We start from the raw sequence: 7,873 nt of genomic DNA on the forward strand, positions 1-7,873 counted from the left end.
GTTTACCTTGTTCAGGAGAAAAGGTCAGCACCCTGAACCTCAAAGTATACAGGCATAATTATCAAGACAGAAACATCAAGTAGACAGATTTCCAAACTGTCCAACCATTACATCCATACCCAGTCAACATCTGGGTTTCCACATTCTGGGTTTTTCAAAGCCGGGGGACTCTCAACATCGGCTTCCCAGAATTCAGATCAAATCACAGAACACTTCTCAAAGTGAGTCCCAAAACAAAGCTACACATCAGGGCTTATATAGCCTTCTCCTGGCTCAGAGAATGTAACAACCTTATTGACTCACTGGCCAATCAAGAAGTATCTACTGAAAAACAAGCCTCCCACCCCAGGCTTCAGGTGCACATTAGCCTAGGGCCAGGGAAGATCTTTAAAATTTACATTCCCATTACAGCTTCTTTCTCCTTGTACCACATTTCTCTCCCCTACTCCCTTCAGTTTGGGGGGATGTGGGGAGAGATTTTATCCACTTTGCTGCCAGGACATTACTTATTTAACACAAGACTTCCTGGTCAAAGTTAAAAGCTGAGTTTATTGCAGAGTGGCATTCTTCTCCCCCAATAGCTGGAGTCCATGGGAAGGGATGGACAGACGGTGACTACACAGGCTTCTGTTTCTCTGTCTCATTAATAGTAAGGACATTGCACCAATGAGGAGCCCTATTAGAAGGAAGTCACCAGCTGTGCTCATTCATTTGAGCCAATGGAGGCTTTCATAGTTCAGTCATTTACTGGCTCAGTGACCTTAAGCAAATCAGTTAACCTACTGTCCTGTTTGCTCATCTGTGAAGTGGGAATGATGCTTGACTCTGGCTATCTGGTTATGAGGATCAAATGAGCTCATTTATGTGAAAGTGTCATGTGGGATTGTGTAGTGCTATTAAATCATAATGACTCATGGAGGGAGGATCAGTGTCATTAAAAAGCTCCAGGCCCTCCAGAGTCCCAGAAATGAAGCGTGTATGAAAGACAACGGACAACCAGGTAGCACGATGGATAGAGTACCAGGCTTGAGTTCAAATCTGGCCTCAGACAAATGTCTAGAGCTGTGTGGCTCTAGGCAAGTTACTTAACCCTATTTACCTCAGTTTCCTCATCTGTAAAATCTTTACCAAGAAAACCCTCAAAGAGTCAGACATGAATGACTGACAATAATATAGACTGCCCTATAGCTAATCCCTGGCTCATGGAGTCGCCTCAGGGACTTCACAGACTTACTGGGATTGACTTTTTTTTTTTTTTTACTTTAAGAACCAGTAATTCTATCAAATTATTTTCCCCCAATTATATGTAAAACCAATTTCTAGCCTTCATTTTATAGGTTACACATGAAATCATGCAAAAAACATTTCCATATTAGTCATTTTGTGAAGGAAAAGTTTTTTTTTTAAAGGGATGCTTCATTCTGCATTCAGACTCCAATTCTTTCTCTGGAGGTGGAAAGCATTTTTCATCATGAATCCTTTAGAATTGTCCTGGATCATCGTGTTGAGAAAAGAAAGAGCTGAGAAAGCTAAGTCGTTCAGAGTGGATTGTGTACAATGTTCTCCTGGTTCTGCACCCTTCACTTTGCATCAGTTCATCTATGTCTTTCCAGGTTTTTCTGAAACCCTCCTCATGTCTTATATCACAATAGCAACCCATCAGAATCCTTTACTACAACTTATTCAGCTATTTCCAAATCTTTGCCACCACTAAAAGAGCTGTTATAAATATTTTTGTATGGGTAGATCTTTTTCCCTTTTATTTTTTCTCTTGGGGGTACAGACCTAGTACAGTAACTCCCCTTTAGATACAGCCCTTCAAAGGTTTCCAAGTTCTTTGCTCATGGCAGCATTTTTAGCTGTCTTTCCTGGTGTGCAGGCATGGCAGAAAGGCTTTCTGCCTTGGCTTTTCTCTATTCCAGAAAAAAAAAGGCTCCCTCCACCACCTCCAACTCCTTCAAATCTCCACTCTTTAGTTTCAGCCCTGTCAATTTGCAGCAACATGGTGTTAATGCAAAGGGCATTGGATTTGGCCAAGATGTGGGTTGGAAGCAGGCCTGGCTGTGTTTGGTACATAGAAATTTTTCAAACAAATGTTTGCCGAGCTTGAGTTGCTGTTCAGTTTTCTGATCTGTGAAATATGGAAAACATAGCACCTCCCTTCTGGGGATTCAAAGAGAATGGAGGTCGCAAGCCCTTGCTGAGAAAGCTGTCCCCAGCCTGTGCATTGCATTTGTCTAAGAACATTTTGAGGGGAAGCTAAGTGGTGCAGTGAATAGAGCACAGGCCCTGGAGTCAGGAGGACCTGGGTTCAGATCTGGCCTCAGACACTTAGCACAAAAAATACCCGTGTGACCTTGGGCAAATCACAACCCCAATTGCCCTCCGCAAAGCCAAAAAAAAAAAGTTTGAAAGCTGCTGCCATCCTTGTTCACTTTTGCCCATTTGGTCTTGGTGACTCCATTTGGGGCTTTCTTGGTAAAAGATCCTGGAGTGGTTTGCCGTTTCCTTCTCCAGCTCATTTTAAAGATGAGAAAACAGGCAAACAGAATGAAGTGACTTGCCCAGGGTCACACAGCCTTATAAATGTCTGAGGCCAAATTTTAACTCGGGCAGATGTCTTCCTGACTACTGCCGGAGCACTCTGTCCACTTCAACATCTAACTGCCCATACTTGGTGGCTCAAAGCCTAAAAGGAAGGAGTGGTCTGGGGATTCCACAAAGCCCTTTGTGACTTTGGATGGGTCATTTTACTTCTCTGGGTCCCAGTGTCTTTCGCTGTAATATAGGGGGCTAGGTGGTGAACTGATGAGGTCCTTCCTTGCTCCTCATTTTCTCTCTTGAACTATCGAGGTGATAAGTGGTTTGACTGCCACCAGCAGGGCCAGAAGAATGAGGTCCTTCCAGCTCTGGCTACTGCCTCCAGAGAGGGGAAGGAAATGGCCCAAGGTGAGTCAGAGGCAGCGCCAGCCTCTAGGGATACAAAGTATCTTCCGACCCCCGCCATCAGCCAGTCTGGAAGGGATACAAAGTATCTGCTGGGGGAGGGCCCGACTTCCTAAGGAAGACCCAACGTTAACCCGAACACCCTGAGGGCCTGGGGGGCCCGAGGGCCCAGGCTGGAGTGGGACGAGAAATAAAGGAAGGAAAGGATGAATGAATGAATTGATAGGAGTGCTGGGCAGTCCCCTGGGCTCTAAGCTGGGAGGGGTGAGCAGAAACAAGGATCAAAGACCAGAGGGAGCCGCAGGGCGCAGGGAGGTCGGGTCGGGCCGGGCCGGGAGGGCGGGCTCCGCTCCGCAGGTGGCTCCGGCGGGCTCCGCATCCCGGGCCCATCCCGGGCCCATCCCGGTGCTGACGACACAGGAAGTGTCGCGAGCGGAAACCGCGGCTGGACCGGAGCGGCCGGGAGGGAAGAGAGGGCAGGGCATCGGCGGTCGCTGGAGAGCGGGGACGCACGGACCCGAGGTGAGCGCGCGGAGGCGGGAGACTGAGGTAGCCCAGGGGTCCCCGCGGGCCTGGCGCGGCGCCACACTGAGCAGAGGGCTGCAGGGAGAAGGCCGGGGAGGGCTGGAGTTTCGGGAGGAAGTGGCAGCTTCTGGGGTGCTGCGGTTTGCCGTCTGCGGGTTGGTGGTGGAGGGGGAGGGGACGCAGCTGAGCGTGAGTGTGGATGTGGACGGGGTCGGAAGGAGCCGCCTCCTCGGTCTGAGCAGAGCCCCCTCCGTGGTCTGGGGTTGTGGCGAGCGAAAGGGGGTGTCCTTTTCCCCACGGGGTGGAGTAGGGGATAGGAGGGAATGCCAGGTAGGAACTGGGCGTGAAGAATACTTGCGAGTCCCTGGCCTGGGATGTGGGCCGGGCCGGACCTAGGACTGTGTAGATAAATGGGTGTGGCGCCTGCCTTAACCCACGGGCCGCTGCCTCCCGGTCTCTGGAAAATGCAGCGACCCCTCCCCCTCCAAGCCTAGGGCTTCTGTCTGCAGGATTCCTCCTTCTGGGGGAGGGGGAGGTAGGTAGGTTGGGCAGCAGAGGCTTTTGTGGCTCGCCTTGGTGCACCCGGAGCTTAGAACTCTCTCGGGAAAAGTTCCTCTGTGAAGGTAGGTGGGCTTGGACTTCTGGAATTTTATCGTCTGGCTAGGCTGGGAGCTCCTAAGACCAGGGTCAAAGGATTCTTGGCACCCCAAGAAAATGGCTCTTTTAGGGGAAGGGGGGGGTGGTCTGCCAAGGACTCCTATCTGCCTACCTGACCGATCGCCGTCCAGGCCAGCCGGGGCAGAGCCAGAACTTACCATCCCACTCTTCCCAGACCTGGCGAAGAGCGAACCCTCTGTGAACAGGACGTCGAATCCAGTACAGATATTTAGGGCTGGAGTTTCTGCCTCTTTCACTCCCTCTCAAGTCTGTCCATGAGTCAGTGCCTCGTGTCCTGCGAGCACATCACATTTCTCTCGGAGCTGCTTAGATGTTTGCTGGAGAATCCCAGCATTCCTAGGAAGGGAGACTTCATACCCCAGCAGAAGCTGGGGAGACGAGCCATGCTCTGTGTGCTGTAGGGAGGGCGTTTTGTGTAGGTGTTTCTGAGGTTCTCCTGGCCTGGCCTTGGGTGGAATCTCCTTGGGAATTCCTAGACTTTTTACAGACTTCCTGCTCCTGGGGGGAGGGGGAGGGTGTGCATATGCCATTGATTTTAAAAGGTTTTCTAAGTAAGGGAATTTCCATCCTCTTCCGTCCACTTTATGGACGGTTTTGATTGCTGGGAGGATGATGATGGGCCTTGGAATTCTGTTATCTGAGAAATGATTGAAGGGGAAAGAGCAGATTCCTGAGCACCGGGCCTTTACAAGTATCTGAAAGGGAAAGAAAGAAGAAAAAGCAGACTTTTCTTCTGTGGCTCCAGAGGCCCAAGTGAGTGTGAAATTGCCAAGAGGTAACTGTAAGCATCCACTTCCCCTCTGAAATGGCCCTAGATAGATAGATGGATGGATGGATGCCACAGGGGTAGGTAGGTAGGTGGGTAGATAGATGGGTGTATATACATAGATATAAATAGAAATTCCAAATGTACATAGCTTTGTCTCCTCTTCCTCTCTTGGAACAGTAGCATGAGCTCAGGCTGGGACTTTTGTGCCTGTCTGTATTTCTGGTTTGGCACACTTCATAAATGCCTCTTGCCTGGATGGGTTCCTTTGGGAAGGAGTGGACTCTCCCTCTCTGGAGGTAGCCAGGCAGAGGCTTGTTGGAGACATTGGGAGGGCTGAACCCAATGCAGGAAGGCTGATATATTTGATTCAACTCCACAGAGTGCATTTCCTTCACTTCAGGTCTGACCATTTCAATCCCCTTCTCAATCTCCATTGACTCCCAAAATAACCTCTGCTGTTTGTCATTTCCAGTCCTCGGAACCCTGGCTCCAGCTGGCTTTTCTGGGCTTATTACCCCTCATTCGTTCCCACTCTGCAGCAGAACTTGAGATGTGTTCTCTCCCCTCCCCAGCCACCACCTGGCCTTTGTACCTGGATAGTGCAGCAGGCTCCTCTCTAGTCTCTCTGCCCCATCTCTCCTCAGTCCTTTCTCCACTCAGGAACTTCCTGGATCCAGTCTGACCATGTCATACACTCCTGTTCAATAAAGTCAAATCAAAAAGCATTTCTTCAGTGCCTACTCTGGGCCCAGCACTGTGCTGAGGACTGGGGATTCAAAAGCAGCCCCTGTCCTTACAATGAACTCTAGGGTTCCTTGTTTCTAGAGTCCAGGGTCGGGAACCTGTGGCCTCGGCCACACGTGGCCCTCTAGGTCCTCAAGTGCAGCCTTTGACTGAAGCCAAACTTCACAGAACAAATCCCCTCAATAAAAGAATTTGTTCTGCAAAACCTGGATCCGGCCTAAAGTCAGCACCCAAGGACCGGGAAACCAGTGTGGCCTTGAGGCCGAGGTTCCCCATGTCTGTTCTAGAGTCTAGTATCAGCTCAGCTGGTTGGCATTTAAAGCCCTTCTCAGTCTGGACCCTTCCTACCTTTCATCTTTATAATACTCCCCTTTCTGCCATGTCGCTCCACTGGCCTCTTGGCAGTTCCTCACACATGATCCTCCATTTCCAATCTCCAAGCTTTTCCACTGGCTGTTCCCATGGTCTGGAATGTCCTCCCTCCTCTCTGCCTCTCAGAAGCCGTGGCCTCCTTCAAGATTCAGCTCAAATCCTGCCTTCCACAGAAGGCCTTTCCCTCCCAGCATTGCCTTCAGTCTACCTGACGGACCTTGTCATTTTCACCTTTTTTATCCAATTGGAATGTGAGCTTAATGAGGGCAGGGGCAGGGTTTTTGCCTTTCTCCGGCTCTTACCATAGCATCTGACACATGGGAAGCATCTAGGAAATACTTGTTGCCTGGCTCTGGGCCAGCTTTATAAAGGTCTGGACCTTGTGTGGGGCTAGAAAGACCATAGAGGTTCCTCATGTGGCACTGGGTCTGGTGAGCAGCTTGAACCTGGACCTGGGTGTAGTGGGCACTGAGGCATTCACCAATGAGGCAGCCTCTGGCGTGTTGGGGACACAGTTTACCCAGATCCGAGTCCGTCTTTTGGTGAAGTATCATCTTGGCTTCTCTTGGAAGAGAGACCTGAAGCAGACAGTAAGCCACCCGATGAAGCCCAAAGCGGTGGAGGTTGTTCATGCCTCGTGTCATCCCCCCCAGCTCTGTACTCGGCTCTGGCCTATGTCCCGCTTAAATAATGATTGGGTTAAAGCCTTAGTTGACCTGCTCTTCATATTGGCTGGAGACCCCCGCTGGGAGGGAGAGCTGATGAGTGGGTGAGGGTTGAATCCAAAGTCAGTGACTGGCCAGGATTGAAGGCCAAGCGCTATGTGCTAAGTACTGGGGTACAAAAAAACTCAAGTAGCTCTGTCTCTTTAGAAGCTTACCTTCAGATGTACCTGACGGGGTGCCTCATTGGGCCGAATTGAATTGGATGAAATTCATAGGGGTGCAGAGAAGGGAATGAGCATTTATGTGGCACCTGTTGTGTGCTAGGCCCGGGGCTAAGTGCTGCACACGTTATCTTGCTTGATAGATGTAGATACAGTCTTACACTTGTGTACAAAACCCTCAGCTTCCTGGGTAGGCAAGGGGTAACCCATGATAGACCGGCAGTTCTGAAAAGAGTCTGGAGGTCTGAGTAGCCTGCAAGCTCTGTAGGGAAGCAGTAGGTGGTGGCTGTGTCAGGTAGCTTAAGAACACAGGGAGGTGACAGCCTCACTGCCCTATGCTCCTGTTAGACTTCAGGGATGCTCTGTTTAGTTTGGGTCCCAGGATGAGCTGGAGATGGCCGAGAAGGATGGCCAGGCTGGTGGAGAGCCTTTGACCGGATATCGCCGGAGGAGACTGAAGGGAGCTTTGAAAGGACAAGAGTCTGGAGGGACCTAGGAGCCATGTCTGCTAGGGGAGGCCCGACTTGTGCTCTTTGGTCTCAGGGCAGAACCTGCAGCAATGGGGGTGGGAGGGCACCAAGTCCAGTGCTGTTGGTGCTTCCTCCATCCCAGGAGGTCACCAAGCAGAGGGTGAAGGAGCACTTGTCTGCCTGGCATTGTGTGGGGGGATGCCTTTCATGGATGCCTGGGTCCTCCCTGGGGATGGATGGCAGCCCCTGCCGGTGGCCTGACCTACCACCTCGGCTCCCTGGAGGCAGAATAGCTCACAGTCAGTATTTACCAGAGCCTGGTGTGGCCCTCTACAACATGGACGTGTTTCACAGTTATTGCCTCATTCAATCCTCAGAGAAACCGTGGGCTGGTCTGACTGCTGCTCAGCTGTGTCTCCTTGGGCCTCTGGCCTCCACCATCTCCCAAAGTCTGCCCAAGCTCACGCTCACTGCTTCCATGAC

At 50.8% G+C, this 7,873-nt stretch overlaps 1 protein-coding gene and 1 long non-coding RNA gene across 9 annotated transcripts in view; one reads left to right on the top strand and one right to left on the bottom strand.

Moving 5' to 3' along the window:
- The window catches only part of LOC138144955 (uncharacterized), a 3,227-nt gene extending 95 nt beyond the window's left edge, over positions 1–3,132 (bottom strand). Inside the window, exon 1 of the long non-coding RNA XR_011164053.1 lies at positions 7–3,132. This is a non-coding gene — a long non-coding RNA (uncharacterized lncRNA). The remainder of the gene's footprint in view (positions 1–6) is intronic.
- A 184-nt stretch (positions 3,133–3,316) lies between these two features.
- Positions 3,317–7,873, top strand: part of CTTN (cortactin) — a 46,725-nt gene continuing 42,168 nt past the window's right edge. For 5 of the 8 annotated variants that reach the window (XM_069066547.1, XM_069066548.1, XM_069066550.1 and 2 more), the window contains exon 1: positions 3,317–3,468. The gene's annotated coding sequence lies outside the window, so the exon portion shown is untranslated. The remainder of the gene's footprint in view (positions 3,469–7,873) is intronic. The other 3 variants (XM_069066552.1, XM_069066553.1, XM_069066551.1) reach the window with 2 other exon arrangements.

The sequence above is a fragment of the Petaurus breviceps genome, unplaced genomic scaffold (assembly GCF_028583685.1).
Source record: "Petaurus breviceps papuanus isolate PSGF00001 unplaced genomic scaffold, PetGlider_PUasm1.0 90721, whole genome shotgun sequence".
Taxonomy (NCBI): domain Eukaryota; kingdom Metazoa; phylum Chordata; class Mammalia; order Diprotodontia; family Petauridae; genus Petaurus; species Petaurus breviceps.